The sequence below is a fragment of the Cuculus canorus genome, chromosome Z (genome assembly GCF_017976375.1).
Source record: "Cuculus canorus isolate bCucCan1 chromosome Z, bCucCan1.pri, whole genome shotgun sequence".
NCBI classification, from domain to species: domain Eukaryota; kingdom Metazoa; phylum Chordata; class Aves; order Cuculiformes; family Cuculidae; genus Cuculus; species Cuculus canorus.
This window is the reverse complement of record NC_071441.1, coordinates 7,156,291-7,181,022: the sequence shown is the minus strand read 5'-3', so window position 1 is coordinate 7,181,022 and position 24,732 is coordinate 7,156,291.

Below are 24,732 nucleotides of genomic sequence, written 5' to 3'. Positions count from 1 at the left end.
CACCTCTATCTGGTGTCATTCAGAGTGAGTAAGATTCAACAGTGATTAAGTACATAAATAACTGGTGGCAGCCTGCAGTTGAATCCTTATGTAATTAATTAAAGACATAAATTAATGCTTAAATACTAAGGATACTGGAATAAGAGACTAAGATTATTAAGAACGGGAAAACATAAGCAGAGGAACTGCAAAAACATAAAAGCTTTCATTTGCAGTGCTTCCTTAAATAAGCTAATGCTTGACAATGAAAGATTGTTCTGAACTATATCACAGTGGCTCCTGAAGCTTCTGCTTTGCACTGCACCTCGCTTTCCCCTTCTCAATTGTATCATCATCAGAGAAAATCCCTGTATGGTAGAAAAGAGCTCACAGCCTGGGCAGACAGTAGATTATGGAGGGGAAGGAAATCAGCTGCATTCACTTCCCTTGTTCATGGAGCTGGCTGGTGAAATAGCCAGAAAAAGGAGGCTTCTTTGGGCACTTCCGTCCACTGAAATCAATATCAAAATTTGTATTGTCTTCAATGAAAGAGGAAATATTCCTCAGATTTGTATCAAAGAACCCATCACTAGATGTGCTTTACTAAGTTATCTTTCAAGACTACACTCTTCTACTAGATATTTCCATATATTTTTAAAGAGATTGAGATATTAAATGTGGTATATCTCCATTTATGTAGGCAATGGTATTTTAATTTATGTTTCTATTTTAGCAGGTCACTCCCCTCTCAAGGTGAACCGATAGATGATGCACTCTCTGCACACAGAGATTATCCAGCGATGTGTTTTGTGACTAAAACAAAGGTCCAGTAGGGATTCACAACCTATACTAATTGCATAAAAAAAAATCATTTAATTTTATTTTAATTAAATAAATTAAATAAATTAAATTTTATTTAAATAAAGTATATTTTATTTAATTTTATTTCATTAAAAGTGAACTGGGCTGCTCATTTCTACAGTGCAGTTCAGAGATAGCCTTATGCAGTGATGAGCACAGAACCAAAAAATGGGATCTTAGCCAAGCAGGTAACTCTACTCCTCTAAACAATATTTTCTTTAATTGTCTGTGCCCTGTTTTAAGCTTAATAAGAAAATAGCCAAAATGAGAGTAGATAATCAGCACCTCATTCACTGAGGACTGCTTTCTCCTGAGCGGTTATGTGAGAGTTAGTGCTGATGTTGGTTCCTCCACTGAGGACATCCAAAACTGTAGCTGTGTCCCCTGCAACCATCACTGTAACATGACAGAACATTATGTGGTACTTTAAACAGAATATAGGTTACAGTACATACATCATGTATGTTTGGGCTATTGAATGGGAAGTCGGAGACCTGAGCAGGTGACTCCTGAGAGATATTTTCCTTAATGTTTCCTAGATTTTCATACGTGAAAGTGCATAACAGTATTTTCTTTTTTTTATAAACAAATAACTGGTGAATTAGAAAAAGCAAGAACAAAGCAAGACTAAGCAAGGCTGATGAAAAGAATTTCCTACAAAATCTCCTATCTCTACTGAAAAAACCCACATTAATCATCAAACTATTCTCATCATAATGCTACAAGATAACTTAATTAGCTATTTGATTTCTATAATGATGTTTCTATAATGATGTTGCATTTGAGACAGGAGTTATGAATTGATATGACACTGAGTGGCTGATAAATCTCACTGGTTAGTGTAATAGCAAAGCTGTTTGAAAAGTGTGGAACTTGCAGCTGGATCTGTGTGGGGTCATATTTGCAAGTAAACAAAGCCCCATGTGAAAGAACTCTGCATGGATGCAGATGTACCCCAACTTTTATCTAACCATGGAGCTTATTTTGTGTTGTTTCTAATTCTACTTACTGGGATTTACTTACCTTTATAAGTGGAGATCTAACTCCTTTGATTAGGAATTTTAAACTTAATTTTTTAGAATTCAGTCACAAATGTTTTAAAGTTGAGTCTTTACACTAAATAAAGCTCCTGTGCAAATATATTTTGTAATTCTGAAAACTATATTCTGTAACCAGAATAAGGAAATCAAAAGAAAAATATGGAACGTTGTGAACTCATAGTAATTTTTATTACTGTATGATTTGCAGATGCACATAATTCAAGTTGTTAATATATTTTAAGTATTCATTTCCATATCTTAATATGTTTGATGTTTAAAGTGTTATTGTCATACCTACTGATCTAGAATTTCACATGATCATTTGGGGAAAAAGAACCCAGAAGATGACTGAATGAAGTTTTCCAGCTTGAATCCGTAGATATTTCCAATATATGTCTTCAATCTGAGATTCGTGTTGAATTAATCATAAATGCAATAGACATGTTACGTTTAATGTATTTTATTTTGCTGACATTTAAGACATGTTCAGTGGTTGTTGTAGTAACAGGGAGTTGCATTTATTGTACTCAGCATGGAAGGAATTAGAATTTTTTTTAGTTAGTTACCTCAAAAGAAGGACAGTAAAGAGGTCACAAATTAAATTAAAAAGATACATTGCCAATTACCTCTGATGATATAATTTCCAGTAATTTGTTTAAAGATGGCACCTTGTTTTTAATGAATGACTTTTGAGCAGTATCCTTCAATGAAATGTCTCTCTCTGGTGAGTAATTTAGAACAAATAAATCCATACTTGAATCTGTACAAAAAATAAAGTCCTTTTACTAGCCTTCTGGATTTATTAGACTTGGATATTTAAGGATTAGAAAGAACTTCTGACATTAAGGTTTAGGGTCATTAAACAGGTCACTGGAGCTTTGAACAGTAAATCTGTGAGAGGCAGCTTCGTCTGATGACTTCAATCAGGCAATTTGTTTACCAACCATTATAAATTCCATTTCATAAAGTACCTAGACTCACAGAATCTATATCATATCTTAAGTAATCTTCAGACTTGCTCTATTTTCTGCTAACATTCAATAGATACTTCATAATAGTATCTTTCCTGGCATTTATATACTATACATGAAATTAATTTTTTTTTAATTTAAAAAGCAAACACGAAAATACTTATCCTTTGTAAATTTAACTTGCATGATGAAAATATCACTTCCAGTCTGTGAAATAACACAGTTCAAAAGGGTGATACCTGTTGAAATGGAAGGTAGTTCTCTATTTTCAGAAAATAATGAATAGTTTTTCTGTGGGGTTGGACAACCATGTAATTGATATAGAGTTAGGAACATATAAATTATATTCATTCATCAAAAAGCATTTATGATAAGTAGGAAAAGAGCGTTCTTTCACTTTTTGAAAAATATCTCTTGTGATTGCTCAGTGGTTCTAAGGTTTGTTATGTACTTTTATTGTATGCATAAAAGTCAAGCAACTGACTCATCCAGAATCATCTCAACGTTTCAAAGAAGGAAGAGAATATGCTGGGCTTTAGATATCAGAACTTGAAAATCTCTGAATGTGTGTGTGTGTCTGTGCATTTGAAATTTGAATGTAATCGGATTTGTATTTCCAATTGCTTTAAAGTAGTTTCTACTTTTTATATGCACCCCTTTTAAAACTTTTATTTGCTATTTGTAAAGCATTTATAAAAGAAAATTCTCTACACGCAACCTTGTTTTTATATAGTTTTTTATATAAAAAATATTTTTTATATAATTTTGTTTATTTCTATGCATATAGGTGAGTATACATATATACATATGTCCACATAGTGTGTATATAAATAAATATATATATATATATATGTATACACACCAAATTGAAAAAGCATTCCTCCAGTGTTTCATATCAATGGATGAACTAGGACCTCTTGAAATTTCCCTTTGAAAAAAGGAAAAGATCCTTTCCAAATGTAAGATAAAAATAAATAGAAGTTTTATGTTTTATTTTTAAAGTTTCCTGTAAAACAATGTTCAACTGATGTTGCTCTGTGCTCTGTTTAAAGGTTTTTACATGGCAACTACATAATTAATAGGAAATAAACTGTAGGTTTGTTTCTTTATTCAGCCAAACAGTGAAAGTATGGACTTAAAATCTTGGTGTTATAAGTACAGGCAGAAAGTTAAGCACGTGCTGAATGGTATTTACTAAAGATCAGTTTGGGTCACTTTTAAGACTTCGGTTTTTCATGTATATTTAGTCACTTTTTCATGTCCCTACAATAAAAATAGTAGCAGTAAAAAATGTTTACAATACTTCATTGTCTGTGTCTTTTAGAATACGAGTGCTTAAGGTCCTATGGTTCACAATACCTGAACAAATAGCTAGCAAATAAATATAAGACCTAAATCAGAAAACTTGACTATGAAGTTTGTTGTCATAGTCCACTAAGTGATTTTTGCTATACTATGAAGTGTACACATAAACTCAAAGAAGAGGTTATCTAAGTCTCATGACTGCTAGTGGGAGTATTTTTTATTTGTGTTTTGCTTTTGGTGATATAATTAAACTGAAAACTGTTCCACCACATCTGTAGCTGTTTACATAACAAAACAGAAATTTGGCTTCCATTAACAGACTGAGAAAACACACTATTTCCTATGATATTTAATTTTCTCTGTTAGAATAAAATTTAAACCCACTTGGTCCACTTTAATATTTAACAGGTAAAAAAATTAAACAGAACATAATGACAGGGGAAATATGAGCATGCTTGCTTAAAAATGTAAAATAATTGTCACACGGGAGAATTTATATTTCTGCCTTTACCTGAACACAATATATCCTAGTTCACTACACGTTTTAAGAAGGTGAAAGATTCTCAGCGGCACAAAGTGTAAATGAGATATTGCACATGTTGAAATCAAAAGGAATTCTATCCATGCTTTTAGGATTGTCTTGTTTAGTTGTGGCTTTTGAATGCACTGGAAATGGCTATTAATGGAGAAATGTCAGATTTTCTTCCATAGAGTGTGGTGCCATTATGACAAACAGAGGCGTTAATATTGAAGTAAAAATGCTATTTTCTTAGCTTTTGTGACACTAAGATTTTGTGACAGAAGAATTAGACCCCAACTCCAACACACTCTTCCATAAAAGTGAAAATTCAAAAGCCTGCTTGGAAGAAAAGTAGACGAAAGCTTTTGTTATTTCTTAAACTTTTCATAGTGAAAGGCAGCTTTAGGAATACAATTGCCGAGAAAATGCCATAGATTGCTTATGAATAAGAAAAGAAAAAAATGAAAAATGTATTTATTTTAAAATTTTGAAATTAATTTTCCTACTCAAGAGTTCACTTCAAAGCTTCTTTAGACTTTATCTATTAAAAAACCCTAAAAATACTTACATGAAAATTGATTATTTTCAGTCAAGAGACTGACTTTTCTGGCAACAACTTAGAGAAAGCCAGTTTTATACATGAGTAGTTCCTCTGACTCTAATGGACATACACAACCAAACTTATGGCTAACTTTTTGTCTGCTCACGGCCTGATTGATAACATGTAGAAGGACTACAGATGGACTCGTCCACTGTGTTTAATTTCTGTAGATTTGGTTTCTCGTTTCTTCTTTTCACATGCATTATATGTCTTTCAAAGGATTTATTTTACAGCTGCCACTCTTAGCCTGCAGTCAGTGGTTTTCCTCCTGCCGCAAATGAAACCTCAGAAGAGCAGCTCTGAAAGGGAGTGTTGTTTTTGCAGAGAAAAAAGAAACAGATGACAACAAAACTATCACACAGAAAAATGTCTCTTCTTTATCGTTCTAATCAAACCCAATTTTCATTTTTGAAAGTGTAACCCTAACATTCCATTTGGGAATACCTGACCATCAAAGCTGAACCTGTGGCCTGATAGCATGTACAGTAGGCTTGTATGAACTCCACAAAACAGATCTTTGGCTGGCATAAATACGGATTACTGCATCTGAATGCAGTGGAGCTACGCTGATTTACGCTTACTCAGGGACTGCTTCTGTGTGTTGATTTACTACAACCAATTTGAACCCATTAGACTTACACCAGCATAAACCTGAAGAAAGCCAGTGGTGAATCAAGACCCTGTAGAAGGAAACCTTTAGATAACTATTTGACAACTGTGGAAATACTGGCTGGCTCTCCTAAGACTTCATTACAACATCTGATGAGAATGCTGATTTATGGACATCAGTAAACAAATATCAGCAGAAAGAGTCTCAGAGAAAATAACAGAGAAACATATACAATATATGAACAGATCATCTGAAGAACTGTATTTGCTTGCACCGTCTGAGCCAGGCTATGATTTAATGGGAGGCATTTCTAACACTTTGGATTTAAAGGCAGCTGAAAAGAGCAACACAAAGCCTCTGTGGCCTGTTGATATAAAGGGCTAGGGGCAAGGAGGATCCTAGAGCTCTTGGTTCATTCAATGACTCATCATGCAACACCGGGCTCGTCCTTTGACCCTCTCTTGCCTCAGCTGGAGATTAGGGTGAAAAATGTAGGTTCCTATTGGAAAACAGATGATTTATAACAGAGCATCCTTAAGTAAATACATTACAAAGAAGTGGTAAATCAATAAATTTTACTTGCACAATCATAAGCAATGGATTTCATGTCTGCAACAAATCCACTTTCTCCTTCTTTCTTTACCATGCTTTATTGTCGTACTCCATTATTCTTATGTTGAAACCATGCATATTTATAACAGATAAGCACATAAGGGTAAGTTTGTTACTTTCTGAATTTGTAGTCTCTAAGAGATACAAGAGTAAAAACAGATTACCACTCCTCTCATAAATCAGTGAAGGCAATGATGCCACTAATATATACTCCAATATCAAAAGTAAGATTTAAAAAATTTGTTTTGATGCTGTCTGGACCAAGGAACTTCAATTGCTGGTGGTGTGTACATGCATATGTTGGAGACGTAGAACAAAACCTCTTTGCAACCTGTTTTGCAAACATTAGTACATTTTGTGTTTTCCCAAGCAAATATGTTGCCCACAAACTGTCTTGTACTGAAGATCGTTTTATTCAGTAATGAATTATATGCTTTTCATCTTGAATAACTTTAGAGATTAACAAAAACACTGCATTTTGTAATATAATCTCTATGAAGACTAAAATCAAACTTCAGGAAAAATAAATTAATTAAAAGCTTGAGCAGAATTTGTTGTCATAATTTTACATTTTAATGATTAGGATGCATCTTATCACTACTGTTTTTCTCATCAAAACAATCACAAAAGCTTTGACTGTGACCAACAATAATATACAAGTGTTCTACCAGTGTATCAGATAAAAGATCTGTAGATTAATTTGACAGACTCGGCACATACTGGGCTAATGGTATAAGAGATGTGAAGTGATGGAAGGGTTATGGAATACAGTAAAAACCCCATAAGAATTAGAATTCTTTCAAAGTTCATATGTCAGCTGATTAAACCCACTGTTTAAATGCTAAGACAAAAAACCACAAAGATCCCAATGCTATCTCATAGGAAGAAGAGATTTTTTTTCTCCTCTGTTGGCAGCCTGTAGATGCAAAAGGTCTTGATATAGAGAAGGGTGCAACTATAGCAGCAGCTAAAGAGTCTCAATCAGATAAACTGACATCTGTGACAGATAGCTCTCTTACACAGGAGTCACTAAGCCTTGCCTGCCTTTCTCACGGGAATGATCCACCACTATTACTGTATCTCTAATGCAGCTACTAACATGCAGTTTCAGACTCATTCACAGTTTGAAACAAGATCACATTTACAGTGAAAAGCTGAAGTCTTAAGTAGCATGAAAACTCTGTTCAGTTTTCCTTATCACTTCTCTTCTATACCTTTAATCAGGTGTTTTATTTATTTCGGGTTCAAACATAGTCTCGGTCATAGCCATTGATTTCTCCTGTCCCCATCCATTTCGCTACTTGTTATGCTACATAAATGTGTCTGCAACCTGTCGTCACATAGAAGTTTGAAAATATTTTTCTACTTTAAATTAGGATGTATTCCTCTTTCATGTCACAAATAACATTGCTTGCAAAAAACATTGACATGGAAAGTACTTAAAATTAAGTTTTGCATGCATTAAAATGTACTTGTACTACAACAAGAAAGGATCAAATATGATTTCATAACAAGTTTTCCATAGAAAATCAGGTTACTAGGTATTCCCCTCATTGCTGAAAAGAAAAAAAAACAGAAAAAGTAATTTTGGAAAAATTTCACTCTGTTTTGGGGGATTAGGAGAGTGTAATAACTGGAAGATTCTTGGAAAGGTACAAAAGGGGATGCATTTAGTTGAAAGAATTTGTGGATTTCTGTATGAAATAGGCAAATCTCAGGAAAAGAAAGAAAAAATTACACAGCTGAGCAAGGGACAGGAAGCGTACACTAATAATAGGAGACAAATAAGCAACCTACTTTCAGAGTAAGAGAATGTCATTATTTCTTCCTGGAAAACCCCTCCAAGCAGAAAGTGATACAAGGGTGTGAAAAGCATCAAGGAAAGGATTCTTTCACCAAGTGAATATTAAAGTGCAATTTAAATCAGGTTCCTAAAAGAAAATCTGAGGTCACATTACAAATGCAAACAAATACACAGGAGGAAGATATACTACCTTAGAAAACAAGTTTTCTGTTGACTCCGTATTTAACTAATCTGTGTTTAGATTTTGATTCTCTTTGTCTTCAGATATCCTCATTTTTTTTCCTACTTGAAAGAACTTTGTTTCATATGAGTCACAAATGAGATGTGCCTACTCTAAAAGGGGCCTTGTATGATAAGAGACATATCTCTCACGTATTTTGCATGTACTTGTGTTCTTATCAGAATTACTTTCTGTGAATTTTGAGTACTAGTGAAGCAAAATCTGCAGTGTCTTTTCATTTAAAGGTTCCATTTACTTGTAAAGAGATAGTGAAGCAAAATCTGCAGCGCTTTTTCGTTTAAAGGTTCCATTTACTTGTAAAGAGAGTGGAAAAGTGAATGCTGTGAAACAAACAAATATCATCAAAAGCATCGATAGTAGTGCAGGTTGTGAAAAAAATTTACACTTTTCTGAAATCAGAATGACACTAAATACCAGATGTAAGGTTAGCAATGTCTGATCTTCACAGAAAGATATATTTATTAACAAAATGCAAATTTCTTTTTATTCCCTGGAGTTCTTACAAATGCACAAGACACAGTCACAACACCTCCAGGAACTGCTTCAAAACAGATTATTGATATTCTAGCCCACAGCTTTCTCAGAGGATATTGAATATCAGCTGCCTCAAAGGTTGGCGCCAACCTTCCTCTTCTATATACCACAAACCAGAATTAATTGCAAATCAATCGAACAAACTACAACTGATCAGTAAACCAATTAGTAATTTTAGCTGTTCATCCTGTCTTCATTTACTAAGGGGAAAAATGTGGGATGAAGGAAAGTGATTTCTATTTAACATTTAGGGTTCTTTTTCACTGTAATAACAAGGATGCCCTCGTAAAAAACATTTCAAACAGGGTCATATCCAAGCTTAGCAATTCCAGTAGTTCCATTACATTTACAGTTTGTTTTATACTTAGGTTTCTTTTTGTTACCTATATTCCTTTGGATAATAGGCAAAACATCATGCATCCCTTGCTGTTCTGGTTGCTCTGTTTTTTTCTTAATCTATGACCAAGAAACAAAGGAACTGTGTAAATTGCTTGCATATGATCTCCATGGCATGTGAAATTTCCCATTGCTCACATAGAAGCATGGCTACAAAGAAGGCAAAGGGAAATCTTATTAAATGCTTACTCTTAGTCTCAATTCACATAAGGACACTGGGAAACGTCTTGTACTGTATTGACCTTTTTATTGTACATTTTTCTGAAGGCTGAACTTCCTCATCTTCTGTGGTGTATTTGCCTAAATATTTATCCAGTGGAAGTTCTGCAAAGAGCATTTCAGAATGTTTTCTGCTCCTAATTATGCAACTCTGGGCTACTTATGGAGGCTGATTTATAAGTTCAATAGGAAATTAAGAGAAATATAAAGAGAGAATATGTAGAAAGACCTTTGAATTTCCAGGAACAGACAACATTAATTTTTGCAAATGTATAAAGTGAACGTGAAGCTGTAAACAATATGTCTACACTCTGTAGATGCAACAGTCACATAATTTATTTTATAAAAAAAATGAAAGAATTCCTAATTCAATACATTTATTTGACCAGATCTGAGGGAAGGTAATAGGAGGAAACTACAGATTATTTTTTTAAAGTATGTCAATATATCATCTCATAAAGGGTATGATAATAATAATTGATAAGCATCAGATTTTCAGATGTATTTTTTTATGCAATTAAAACAGTAATAGGGAAAGCTAGATGGATTCTCCAAATGACTTAAAAACTAAGGGGACAGCAGTGTTATAGCTACCTCTTTTAAGATAGTCGCCCAACATACAGGAGGTTTAGTCCTGAGGCTTTCTTCTGATAACATTGCAGCAAGCCTTTGCATCCATATTTTCTGTCTTTGAAGTGTGTCCTGCCCATAGGTTCACCACTGCTTCAGAATCTACTCAGAGCATTCAGAGTTCAAATTCCTCCTTCCATGTTCCTTAACTACTATTCTGACTCCCACCAGATTACTATAGTTCTGTTTCTAAAACAGGAGGGTTCCATGGCCACCTCTTGAGCAACTACTTGTATTCTAAAAAAGTTATTCAATTTGTTTTTCATTTTCTCCTCTATACCATGAATGGAGACAAAGACATTGAAATCTGTACCTTCCGTGTTCTAGATAAGCATCCTGACTCCTCTGAGTTTCAGTTTGATTTATTAGAAGTTTTATGTTTTTTAGAAGAGGATTTTTTTCTTAATTTTTTTTCAGTGTCTGCATATCACTGAGTATAAATAATTCACAGTATTAATGAAGTAACAATGCATGTTGCATCTACACTGAATTAATCTTTCTTGTTATACTAATGTAGGACATTCCATTGAACATCTATTTGATTGAATATATTATTTATGGTCAAAATATAGCAAATTTTTTTCCATGTCACAGTAAGTGTTGAGAAGAAATACAGTTAAATGAAAAAATCAAGTCCTTTAACTGAAGAAGCCAGTGGGGAAAAAATTAAAATCTCAAATCCAGTACATCTCAAGGTCTGAAAAATGAGATCTTGAAACATTAAAATGCATAGACAAGATTCCTGAAGGTCTCCCAAAACATTTTAATACACTTGCTTTGCAGTCATTAGACACCCAGGACTTATATGTCTGGTACTGCCTATTATTAGGACATTGCTCAGTAAGCTATGTTAAAATATATTTTTAAACAAAGGTACAATTATTTTCTGCATGGTTTGTTTTGATATTAAATTTTGGTTCACTTTGACAAACCAAAGAATCTTTAGAAAAAAAATTAGTTTCAACACACATTCTGGGCTCATAACACTATCAATACTGTCTTACAAAAAGGAAAAGAAAGATATATTTTTCCAAGGAAACAGTATATTTTGTGTAAGATTGTCTATTACTTAAGTTGAAAACTGAACTCCAGAAGCCCTACTGATGGTGACAGCAACACCTTTCACCATCTGACTGAAATTAACAGTTTCTTTCAGTTGTTCTAATTATGACCAATGGGAATTTTGGAATTCACCGAAGGTATCTCAACTTGCTCTCTTGTTTAGGTGTTGGTGATATCAGCCTTTACTTTATTTAACAAACAGTTTAGGCAATCTTGTGAACAACTCGTTTCTTGGAGCAGTCTTTTGAGAAGTGCTCGTATTGATATCTTTTACAAGTACTTCTTAATACAGAACACTGTAACTACCAATGAAAAGGAAATAATTTCTGGTGAGAGATTAATACATAGTAGGACTGACTCTGACAATATGAATATAGAGATGTTGTCACTGAACAAACGATGCCTAAGGGCTCCCAGACATCAATATTTTCTTTTGATAATGACTACACTTTTCTAGCAAGAAGGGGACCGATGTACAAGGGAATGTACTCAATGCAGATACCACCTCTCTCAGTGTAGGGTCCTAAAGGAGTGAGTCATAGTGTATAAACTAAACACGTGGAGTGAGAGACCAGTATGGTTTAGGAAGGAGCCCATGGCTAGTAAAGAAACATCCTGGCTGCAGGTACAGAAATCTCATACAAGGGAAACCTCTCCCCACAGAGGCCTGACAGTGTCATTGTCTCAGTACAGTGGTACCCTGCCCTTCCCGAGGACACTTAAGCAAAAAGAGTTGCCTTTAAAACATGGTCAAATGAGGAGAGTCTGCTCTTTTGTTTCACAATATGGCAGATACAGCATGAGCCCAAAAATGGCAGATGCAGGCTTAGTTTCTAGAGCATCCTGAGATTTCCTGATTCTCTTTGACTGCATTTAAACTCAATGTGTCAAGAAAATGCTGTAATCACCAGACTGGTTGCAACCACTGTTGTAAACTCACATATCAGGCCGTGTTCACTGACTATTACTACATATCTGCAAAACAACTGACAAATACTAATACATGGCCAAACATTGCTGTACTGTGGACCACAGTGCATCTTGCAGCTTTGGACCACGGACTCTCCAGGTCAGAAACCTGGCTGCATTTTGATGTGAGTTCTTCTTCACTAAATCCTCATAGATGAGGAAAGTGAGCAAACACTTCAAGATCCCACAGCTGAGGTTTGTTGAAGGTTATTATGTACGATGCATCTGCTGCATAGCTGTAATTTTACAGCTATTGTATATGACAGTTCTTCTATACTCAGAGTTTAATCTGGTTATTAGACATATGCCCATAAATTTCAGACTTTGTTTTTAAATGAATTGCAAGCACATTAGGAAGATATAAATTAAGTGTTACTATATTTGAGAGAAAACTTTAGTATTGAAGTTTTATTGTAAAGTATTTAAAACCTCCTAATATATCTTCATTGCTATGAAATGAATGGTTGTAGAATCATAGGTCATTTCAGATAATCTTTTATATGGTGGCATTCAGAAAATGATGTATTATTTTACTTTCATTGAAGAAGGCAAAAATTTCTTGAAATAAAAGTTATATAGTGGATTTTTTTTCTTGGGGCATTAATGGGCCATATATCTGAAAGATGTATGTGTGGTATTTCATCTTTTTTAATGTAATTATTGCAGAGAAGGTGGAGAGTTTAGACATTACAAGGAGAAAATTGCATTGTGCTTCAAATGTACTTGCAGTAGCAATGAATTTGGTTCAGTTTTCTAATGTACTCGGACAACTTGAATAGTGACTGTTTTTAATATATTTGCCAGTATTCCTGTTATTAAGAGTAGGTTATGTAGTGCACATACATACTCTATTGATGAACAACTTCCTTCTTGGAAAATTTCATATATCCTTATGCTCTCATTTTAATAGGTACTATGCAGCAGAGGGACAGTTTATTATGATTACAGGGCCCAATTCCCACAATTCCATTTGTCTTCCCAGAATTTTCTGCCCTGGAGTTCCTGCATGAATTTGACCAAACCGGTCTGTGTCTCTGCCTTCTCTTTGGGTCTTTGGAGCTTATTGGTGTTGTCTGCCTCCAGGTTTTGCCGTGTCATCCTCCGAGTAGTTGCTTTCACTTCTGCAGATCCTCATTAAAAGTGTCAGAGAAAACTGTGACTTGTTTTGCTCTATATGAACTGCTGAAAATTTCAAGACTGCAGCTCATTTCTTCTAAACTGTGTGTTTGTGTTTCGCTTTGCCTCCATTCACTCCCTGCCCTTCAGCGAAGGTGTCCGGGCAGTGGCACAGCAGTAGGTGTGACACTTGGTGCCAGAGGCAACCCAGGAACACACATAGATTCAGGTCAGACACACTGGCAGGCAGGAGAAGGTGAGACCATGGTGTTTGGATGGATACATCATGAACGGACTCTCTGTATAGCATGTGTTTCTTTCTAGATCTTTACAGGTATTGCCTGGAAGTGAGGAAGAGTAGATTATGGGTGTATGTGTAAATATTGGGGTCAGCAGCAATTTTCTTGGTGCAGGTGCCAAACGCCATAGCTTGTATTTGTACCTAAACTAACTTGCACCACAAAATATGTGGCTTCGCTTGAGATAATTATTGGAAGCAAGACTCAGTATGAGTCATCATCCAAGGCTCATCTAGATATGAGCCGCAACTGGGCCAGGCTAACATATCCAACACAATAAAACCCTTAGACTGTGCCTGTAACCCCTTTTATTTAAATTAAGTAAATCAATGATCGCCTTTAAAATGGTTGCCTTCTGAGTTAACACAGATGCATATGATGCTGCCAATGTTCAAAGCAATTCTGCAGATCATTTTCTGAAAGCTTGTCAAGGATCTTTTTTGCTTTCACATGTACTGAAAAAATGTTTTTCTTTGAGCACTGACTTGATCTTTGGGATCTCTTCATCGTAAGCCTCAGTCAGCAATTGAAGTTTCCATTCTGGATTTCTTTGCTTTCACAAGACACTAGACACTAACTCATTGTTCACTCTTGCACACCACATTTTCTGACCGTGGCTAAGAAAATATCTGTATTTGAATATGTCTCCGTATTCATATATGTATGAATATGTCATACTGAGTGAAGCAGTCAATTTATCCCTTTTCTCACTGTGAGTAGTTAGAACATGTTCTATATCTATCTCTTTGTCTCTCCCCTTCCATTCTTATTTCCTGAACTATAGACTATATCTCATTCTTTTGAGTGCGTTAGACCTTGTATAACTGTGCCAGAGGGTTTACCTGCAGTTAATCCATATGGGAATACGCTGAGCTCGAGGCCAAGCCTTGTTTAGTTTACTAGAGCAGTCAGACAGGCAGCTACTCTAGTAAGGCAGTGGGATACGTGAGTTGCCAGAATTCCAGAAGAGGAGGAGGAATGGTTGAAGAGAGCAAAAGGACATCCAGCTACTCATGTGTTTGGTGTTAAAACAATGGCACTACTGACAATAATAAAATGTAAATTCATTCTAATCTTGATGAATCCTCATAATAATTTAAATATGCTTAAATTGAATGCCTGAAATGCCCTGATTTTGCCACCAGATGGTATGGATCATGACTGCTTTTTACAGCAGCCACTCAGAACTTGCTTATCATATCAAAAAATATTCCATGTTTGTGACTATTATAAACACTTTTTGTATTTACCTAATTTTAACCTACCCCAAAAAAGTATGTTCCCTTTCCCATGTTTTTGCCCAGACATTTTGTGTGAGGTACCTACAAACTGAAAACCCTCTAGGAAAAGGTGTGTTAAAATAAAACCATTCCCAAAATAGATAAATTCCTCCTCCAGCTGTCCTTCTCTTGAGTTGATAGAATGGTATTCCCTTGTCCTAATTGGCATTCTTTTCCAAACTGAGAGGACGAGAAGTGGCCCAGGCTACAGAGGCGTTACCTTTCCCATAGGAATGTAATATATATATATACACATATGATACCTATATAAAACAACAAAAAAAAAGAGCAATATGGATTAAGCTGGAGTCAGTTTCCTTCAACAATGAGGTGAAAGAAATCCAGAAGAGACAAAGTACTTCAAGGCAAGTTCACAAATACTGAAAATATCCAGACTTACTACTCCTGTCACATTTAATTTAACTGATAACGTAAACACTAAGCAGAGTTACATATAATTATTGTATTTTTTTTTAACCACCATTTTTTTTCTATCATACTCTACAGAACTTTCGACTGCCCTCTGAAATGAAGTGAGATGTGTCATTAAAGCCCTGGAAAGCACATTATGTTTAATTACTCAGACATACATAGAGATTAGGCCTCTTAAGGTAAAAAATCTTTTCATCTAACATAGTTTTAAGTTGCTTCTATTTTCTTCTATGCTTTCTTTCTATTGTCAGGTTTTGGAGGTTTTCACAGTTATATTTTTATACTATTCTGCATTATAATTAAATTCACAGTGGGCCTTATAAAGTCCTTATAACAAAATGTGTATTTGAAAGCATTTAATGTAAACTCAAAAGAAATTTAACTTTTTCTTGAATATGTAGTAGTCTTTTCTCCTCCCCAAAGGAAAACAAATTCTCATATAGTTTCATGACTTTGGCAATACAAAAATATCTTATTATTTCAAACAGTGAAATGAGTTGAAACTGTTTTCTATAGTTCCTTCATTTACCAAGAAGAGATAACAACTACATCACTAGAGTGGGTTGGAAATCATCTGCCAGTTTCCACATTTCTCAAGAAAATATTAATTCATTAAGCTGAAATAGTTCATGATAATGAGTTTTATGGACTGTTTACTTAGAACTATTTCAAAATTACTGTCTTATTTCAAGAGCAAAATAAGTTTCTTGGTCTGTTTCAAAATAAATTTTTGGTATTTAGTTTTAGAAAATTTTAATAAGAGGAAGAGAGTTAAAACTTCGGGATTTAAAACAATTTTGAAATGTATGCAAGTATTACGATGTGATCTTAGTTGGTTTCATCTGATCAATCCTTACAAAAATAGTTGTGACTGAATTTTATTTAGATTCAGGATAAAATAGGTCGTTCAAACCTTAAACAATGTCCATGGAGTAAGAAGATAATTCCCAGAAAATTTTATCAAATTAGAAATGTATAAAGGATTTAACACAGTGTGTTTAAAAGAATTGTTGTTCATATGCCTGACCTTGTTGTGAGGCTGCTGTCTTATGCTATGTGTAGTTTAGTGTCTTGGCACTCATTCATTCAGTTTGTGTCTCCTTGTCTTTCCACAAGATATTTTGAAAAGCTTTGGTGCTGCCCTGATTGTTGTAGGAATTTTATTCATTTTTTCAGCATAATATAACTTTTTTTCACGCTTATCACCTATATCTGGTACTAAGTGTACTCATTTACATCGTGAAGCATCATACTCAGCCTGACATCAGGAAAATCATCAGTTTACACCTTCCCACTCACTTGGAGAGGGAACAGCATCCATGAGGCTGATCTCTGGTAGTCTTAAGTACACGATTTCATTGTACATATCTCTGCACTAATGTATGGATGACCATTTGTTTCCCTATGAAGAATGACTCCCTGGAGGTGACCCACAGGATTCAATGAAGGGGTTCTGGTGAAAATTCTCATTACAGTACCGAGAATTCTAGGGTTTGATTTAAGTCAGTTTACCTGTTTTATTTATATGATTTTTAAGCTGTTTGCCTACATACACTTTCAGTATCACAAGTGCAAGATCAGGCCCAAGCCACAAAAAAATAACCCTAAACCGACTCTGCAAAATATTGGTTTACCGTCTGATTTGGATTTTCTGGTATCCTGGGCTGCATCAAAAGAAGGGTGTCCGTCAGGTCGAGGGAAGTGATTCTGCCCCTCTATTCCTCTCTTGTGAGACCTCATCTCGAATACTGTGTCCAGTTCTGGAATCCTCAAAATAAGGAGGATATGGAGCTCTTGGAACGGGCCCAGAGGAGGGCTACAAGGGTGCTCAGAGGGCTGGAGCACCTTCCCTATAAGGACAGGCTGAGAGAGTTGGGGTTGTTCAGCCTGGAGAGGAGAAGGCTCGGAAGAGATCTTATAGTGACCTTCCAGTATCTGAAGGGGCTACAGGAAAGCTGGAGAGGGGCTATTCGTAAAGGCTTGTGGGGATAAGACCAGGGGGAACGGGCACAAACTGGAGAGAGGCAGATTTAGACTGGATATTAGGAAGAATTTCTTCCCCGTGAGAGTGGTGCGACATTGGCACAGGCTGCCCAGGGAAGCTGTGGTTGCCCCATCCCTGGAGATGTTCAAGGCCAGGTTGGATGGGCCTTGGGCAGCCTGATCCAGTGGGATGTGTCCCTCCCCATAGCAGGGGGATGGAACTAAATGATCTTTAAGGTCCATTCCAACACTAACTATTCTATGACTCTATGATTCTATTTTGTAAAGTAGCAACCTGATGACACTCTGCAGGTGAGTAAAATTTTGTCCCTGGCTAGTTGGTCTTCTTTCAAAATTTTCTGCAAAAGGACTACAGATGTAATATTTTGTATCTTCATGTTATAACCAATGAAACTTTGATTTACAACAACTTATTTACTACAACAGAGTTTTCTGCAAGACCAACTACTAAAAATGTGCTGAAGGAAAATGTAATAAACAAGATGAAGTGATGTAGCAAGATGAATATTAATATAGATATTTAGAGACCCTTTCATAGGACTCTTTAAGCTTATAATTCTAATGGTTGTAAGTGCGTTAGGTAGGAAGGTTCTGCTTCTTGATCTATGGCTGGAGCTTTTCTTTACACACAAAAATAGTGACTTTCGGTCTCATTTACTATAAGATTTTCGTCTTTATTCATGCTGTGGGGAGAGACTGAAAGGCTTAAAAATTGTCCAGACAACCACAGAGATGTGTTAGAAGAGCTGCCACCACCTAGGAAGTTTCTCTTTCGTTTTGTGTTTCTAATGCAGGACACAGAAACAGCGTAGTGAAATGCTACCTTTCCCTCAATTCAACATTTCTTTCTTGTGAATGAAAATTCACTGTATTTTTGCCCTTTACTTATCTAGGGGAAATTATTTCCGGTCCCATTAATGATCCTTTTGCTCCTGCAGACGTCCTATATTCTGCACAGCTCTAAATGCGTACAGAGGTCCTCCCCCTGCATTCAGATACAGCCTAGACCTCCTCCTCACGCCTTCCAGAGCATGTCTTCATAGCTTCTTGCATTTGATACTGTCACAGCCTTCTCTGCAGAGTCTTAGCACAAATTATCCTGGGACACTTCATGTATCCCATTCCTTCTAACGTCCTCTGAAAGGAAAGACCACTTCTGATCCTGTGAAGGGCTGTGGGAATTCTTCATGGTGACCCCAGAAGGACTGTATGAACAGCAAAGGCACAATGGGTAAAATTAAGTACCATGGGAGCTGTATCCAGGCTACAAACTGTACATCTTATGGAAGACAGCATGCCATAGCAATTAAACATAAAATTTCCATTTTCATTTATTTTAACTGTTTCGTTCCTGCTATTGAAAGAAATCTAAGAGTTATCATTGAATTATAACAATAAATAAAACACCCTGCATATTTATTGTTACTTTCACATTTGTTGTTTGTTCTTCTCTTATCATTTTATTGAAACTTCTTTAAGAAACATCCAAGGTCAGCAAGAGTGATGTTTTTAAACCAGTCTTATTGTTTGTTCCTACTAGATATTGCAACTGGCATATCAATGGAGAATACGGGAAAAAATATTTTAGAAAATATTAGAGGGTATAAAGTGCAAGATATCAAGCTTTCTGAAGTATGTTTTTCAGAAAATATTGCCAGGTTATACCTGGGACTGTAGGTCTAAATTTTACTATACTTGATGGAGAACTAACACATTACAGTGAGCTTCTCTGCGGTGATATCTCAGAGCTGACAGGGTATCTGTATGCTAAATTAAGTGACATGAAAAGTGGAAGAGGGATTCAGTTAAAGAAGAATTGCAGAACTGTGATATAATTAATGCTTGTTAACATGGGAGTGGTTTTTTTTTTTTTTTTTTTTTTATTTAAATAGGGGCTGCCAAACAAAGACAATACTCTCTTTTGATAAGATTCCAGCTTGGTTGACAAAGATAACCACAAAACCTTAATAGGTCTAGACTTTTAACAGTGTTGGTGGTAATATCATATGTCATTCTCTTTGAGACACTAACTTTATATGGTATCAATAAAACACAAATTAAATAAGTTAAAAGTTGGCTATGGGATGATTTTCAAAAAGTATTTGTCAGTGGAGAATCATTGTCAAATCCGGACTCGGTGCTGGGATTCCACAAAACCCAATGCTACTGAACATTTTAACAAACAACCTGCAATAAATGTAAAATAACTGCTGCTAAAATTTGAAGATGACACAACAATGATAGATATCTAATATTGATGAGGACAGGCAGCCACAATCAGTCATCCAGGGCAAATCATCCAGAAGAATTTTTATACAATCAAGTATAAAATAATCTACCAGGGAATAAAGATCACAGAGAGAATCAACAGAAGATAAATTTTGCTTCTAAAAAATCATGACCATGAAAAAATCTTGGTTTTATATAGGTTATTTATGAGGCCTGAACATGACTATGATAAGATTTAATTCTTGGATGCCTCCATGAAAATTGTAGCTAATGGGATCAGGAAAAACATACTACTTTTCATTTCTGAGACCACACTTGATATTCTGTCTAGGCTGATGTCACATTGTGAAAAAATTTTGCAATGTTAAAGAGGATATGGAAAAGATTATTTACTGGGGAAGATACTGCAGAAAAGAAAGACTCTTAGCTCTGTCTGTTTAGCTTATCAGAAAGAACATTGATTACAGGGTGGAAACCAGATATTAGTGATATCTTAATCTAGCTGGTAGAAGTACAATAAGAAACAGTAGCTAGAAGTTAAGCCAAACATGTAAAGTAGAAAAAAAGCCATTATTGTAAAAAAAGACTTAAGCCATTGGAAAAATCACAAGGACAGTGGACTTTCAATCTCTTGATTTTTTCTACTGACATCTGGTGGAAGGGATTACTGAATGTTCTCTGACTTCAGTGCATAGCAGTTTGCCTTCCAAATTAAATATTAGATTGTCACTTATTATGTGTTGTTGCCGTACAAACCATGAGCATCACATGTACCTGCTGGGCCCTACCTTAAAATATGTAACATAATTTCTGATGTGTTTAACTGGAGACAGAACTTGGAAATCTGGTTGAAGTCTTTAATCTGAGACTTATTTATCCTCTCTTTTTCTTCTAGAACAGAAATGATCTCTAATATAACAGTCGTACTGGATATGTACTTAAATATTCATGAATTTCTCAGTCATTCAAGGTGAAGATCACACATACACATAGTGTAAAGAGTCATGATTTCAAATGGGAGATCAAAATAATTTAGGAAATTAAACTGAAAACAATGCTTGAATACAGAGGGCCTGCCATCCATTCCCTCGCAGAGGTGTCTAGAAGAAAAATTTGGATACCTTCAATGTTTGTAGAAAAAACGGGCTGTTTATTAGCTTAACAGAAAATGCCATATAGAAGCCTTGATTTGAATAATAATTCAGGATGAGAGAATTCAAAAGGATTGGGCAAGGTCTAAAATAAATTCAGTCCCTCTTTCTTCCTTAGAATCATAGAATCATGGAATAGTTTGAGTTGGAAGGGAGCTTAAAGATCATCTAGTTCCGACCTCCCTGCCATGGGCAGGGACATCCCACTGACACAGGCTGCCCAAGGCCCCATCCAGCCTGGCCTTGGACACCTCCAGGGATGGGGCAGCCACAGCTTCCCTGGGCAGCCTGTGCCACTGCCTCACCACTCTCATGGTGAAGAAATTATTCCTAATGTCCAGTCTGAATCTGCCCCTCTCCAGTTTATACCCGTTCTCCCTCATCCTATCCCCACAAACCTTTATGAATAGTCCCTCTCTAGCTCTCCTATAGGCCCCCTTCAGGTACTGAAAGGTCGCCGTAAGATCTCTGAGCCTTCTCTTCTCCAGGCTGAACAATCCCAACTCTCTCAGCCTGTCCTCGTATGGAAGGTGCTCTAGCTCTCTGTTCATCTTTGTAGACCTCCTCTAGACCTGTTTCAACAGTTTCATATCCTTCTTATGTTGAGGATTTCAGAACTGGACACAGTATTGCAGATGGGGTCTCACAAGAGAGGAATAGAGGGGCAGAATCCCCTCCCTCTCCCTGCTGGCTATGCTTCTTTTGATGCAGCCCAGGACACAGTTGGCCTTCTGGTCTGTGAGCGCACATTGCTGGCTCATGTCAAGCTTCTCATCGACCAGCACCCCCAAGTCCTTCTCTGCAGGGCTGCTCTCAAGCATGTCATCCCCCATCGTGTAATGAAAATGGGGATTGCGCCCTACCTTGTTAAACTAGATTTGGTCCGTCTGGCAACATACCTTTGCATGCTTACATGAAGCGTTGAGATAGCAGAACCCCTGAATTATGGCTGATTTTTCAACACCTTCCATCCCATACTAGCAAGGAGCACTTGGAGGAAGAGTTCATATGCTGTAAATTTAGGAAAACTAAGCATTCATTTCTTATACTGCACTTGATTTAACATAAGAATATTAACTCTCTACTTAGACAAGGATTAAATGAAGAGGCAAAGATGTAAAGAACCAGGTGCTACCAAAATGCACAGGTTGCTATTAATCACTGCATGCATAGCGCAGGAGGTGGCAGAGAAGGCTTGGAGAGGAATTTGGGCTGAGCCAGATGGAGCTCCACTGAGAACTGTCTCATGGATTTACGTAGGTGTTCTGGAAAGTCAGTTTTGTTCTGGCCATCTTTGTCCTGCAGAGTGCTAAAGCCTTTAAATCTCCAACAGATCTTCCTATTCAGTTTGCACCAGCAATGCTAATTTGGTTTCTGAGCCAGTCTAGAAATAGTCAGGGAAAGTGGTTTCTCAGCAGTTACAGCTGAAGTTGCTCTACTTGGTATAAAATACACAAATACTCTCTAAAGCAAGGATGCCAATATCCTTGTTATTCTTGAATAACAGATTTTTCTCTTCTCAGACATTTTTCCTCTTCCAATGAACTTTTAGAGATGGTACAGAAAGGGATGTACATTCAGTTAAAAATTCTGAGGTAGTGGTAAGTATGATCCCAAATGACATTGCAGGTTGGGTGATAAGATTTTGGGTCAGGAAACAAAGCAATTTTTGTTGCCTCCTTTCTAGGTTCTCTGAAGTGCATGGACAGCTGCAATGTTCTCTGAGCTTAGGAGTAGAGAACAAAAACGCAAAGTAAAGGAAAAGAGCTTCCATCTGGCAGAGTTTTCTCTGAAAATATAAGAAAAAAAAAAAGAAGATGGAGATTTAGACTCAGATGCCTCACCTCCTGGTGTTCTCAACAGAGGCAGGACTTGATTCTTTGTGTTAGTTTTCTGTTCCGTTTCTGACTGTTCATTCCTTTCTATCAGTGTTCTCCTAAAGAAAGCAACAGGAATTTGTTGCCTGTCACTATACTTGTTATTGCTGACATTTCTTCCTGCTTCTGTAGGTCTTCCTCCTCTCTCCAGAGGCATAGTGACAGCATCAAGGAATAATCAGTAGCAGAGTAACAGAGACAGCAGCAGGGAAGTTCTGGAGAGCAAGAACAGTCTTAAGCTCTCTATTTTTGGAAAAAAAGAAACAAACCAAACTTTATTTTTAATCTTTTTATAGGTACAGTGGAAAAAAAATTGAATGCAAGCATTGCATAAATTCACTTTTCAGACCTCCTACTGCTAGTGAAGTTTTTTTCTATAGAGTTCTAAGCAACAGCTTTAGAATATTTCTAATGCTAATTTTGAGAAGTAAGCTAGATACTTTCAGATGCCAATTCAGATGCTAAAATAGATAATAAAGGTGTCTGCCCAGTGCTTTTCAGGCACTTAATAGATTTAGTAAATAATATGTGATAACAAAGTAGAATGCAACCAAGATTCAGTATATTATTTGCTGAGTGACAGATGAAGGAATGCATCATTTCAGATTGAGCTGCCAGTGGAAACCATAAGGTCTGCACCTGTCACCACTGAATAGAGATTAGTTACTTCGCATGTGAAACTAGGTCGGTACATGGTACTGTTTCACACCAGGCAATCTGAATACATGCTCTGTATAGAAAACATAAAGTTTCTGTTCTCTTCTACCACAAAATTTAGACCCTTTCACTTTCTGTCTTAACAAGTACTTTTCCATGGTAGCCTCCTATACTTTGCCACATCCAGAAATATTTCATAGGAAGTGTATTGCCTTTTGATGACTTGAGGTAAACCAACATAACACGTGAATTTTGTCCCAGGTTTTCTTTGCCTGTAAAAGAAATTTCATTATCGGATCAAGCATCAGGGCTCACATAACCATAACTGTCAAACTCTTCTTTTTTTGGACCTTGAATATGTGCAACCACAAAATTACTCTCAACAGTGTGGGGGTAAATTACTTTCTTAAAAGAAGCTTTAACTATTTAAGTTACTAACTTTTTATGCGTAATGTTGTGTACTTGCCTGTGAGAAGATGAAACTTTTCTCTTCCCCCCCACTTGCCATAGTTAAATTTTATGTAATCCTTACGTAATTACAGATGTGCTGTCTTGTGCAGGATAATCATAGGTCTAACCTAAAAAAACCTGAAGACATTTAGGTTAAACAACCTGGTTGATCAAGTGCTAGAGTACCACGAGAAATTATCCCACTGTACACGATGAACTGTTTTGTCAGTCTTTAACATGACAACCATAGCTTCAAAATGGAAAGATAGAGCTTGCTTAAAGATGTTCATTAGCATTGAACAACAAAAAGAGAAGAGGAAAAAAATCTTCTGCTTATAGTTTATCTGCTAAGGATCTATGTTCTCTTGCAACTATTAGGACTGCACTGTTCACTTTTCTTCACTGAGAGGTTTCTTGGTCTACTGTTAAGTTAATTGGGCTTAACATTACTAGTTGTTACACCTGGCACATCGGCAACTTATGGATATCAGAAAGGAGGTGGGCATCTCTAGAGTGGTGCTATAATGTCTAAGATGCCAAATCAGGAATCCAAAATTAAGTCTTTTGTATTAAACCAGACCTAATAAATTTGGTTGCATATATGCCTAAAAGGATAATGAAATTCCCTTACACACTTAAGTTTCTTCTCCTCAGATATATTTATTGTGGTTTGAGCTAAATTAAAGTCAGTTTTCTAGCCTCGCCTAAGTCTTGTCTAAGTAACTTCATTTTCTGCAAGTAACTGCATATTTTTTAGACAATGTCCTCTCTAGAAGTGATAACACAGGACATTGCTATGTAGAAAGGCCAATGCTCACACTTATTCCTATAGTAATCAATGCTATCCTCAAGGTGGCCAAAAAAGACCACAGGTGAACCTAAA